The following is a 781-nucleotide window of genomic DNA, read 5'->3' as shown; positions in this document are numbered from 1 at the left end:
ATTCTCCATATCCCCCTAAGGTCTGATGCTGTGCACGTGTGGGCACAAGAATAATCTCTTCTGCATTTGGACTCTCATCACATCTGTTACCCTCTGCAATAGCAGTCAGAAGTTAATGGCATTATACTGCCTTAAAAGCTGAAGAAAGAGAGGATGGAGCCAGAGAAGGCACTGACTCCCCGAATTAAATAAATTATTTCTGGGGTGAAATATGTCCACACCGTGCGATCTACACACTGGAGCCCTTCTGGGTTGCCAGGAGCTCTGTGTTGGAGTTACCCCTGGGCCAAGCTGGCTGCAGGGTCACAGCCAGTGTTGGTTAGGTGTTCGGGGCGGGCAGGTGTTTCAGCAGTGCCAGGTACGCTCCAGCACATACCCTCAGTTTCCCTGGAGAGTCGGAAGTCTCCACGCTGCCTGCCGCGTGCCAGCTCGTGTCTATGTTTGATTACGGAAACAAAACCTCTCGTGTATGTCCGGTTGAGCACTTTATAATCTATATAAACCCCGCAAAGCCTCCCTGCTCTCCCCTCGCGCCGCAGCACCCTTGGCCGTGCCAGGCAGGGGGCTTTGCCCCGCTGCAGGGCAGGTGTCATGTACYGGCCGCCTGGCAGAGGGTGCTGCAGGGACAGCAGGGACCAGCGGGGGCGAGCTGAGCACGCCTGCTGCCGCCCTGCGCACAYGCACACGCACACACACGCACACACACACACACCGGCTTCTGGAGGAGAAGATGCGACTGGAAAACAACGCCTGAATCTGAGCGCAACAGCGACCAGCCCAG

Source organism: Rhea americana, unplaced genomic scaffold (assembly GCF_003343005.1).
Source record: "Rhea americana isolate MKP2758 unplaced genomic scaffold, rheAme1 scaffold_120, whole genome shotgun sequence".
In the NCBI taxonomy this organism is placed as follows: domain Eukaryota; kingdom Metazoa; phylum Chordata; class Aves; order Rheiformes; family Rheidae; genus Rhea; species Rhea americana.
Note: the sequence above shows the minus strand (reverse complement) of the source record.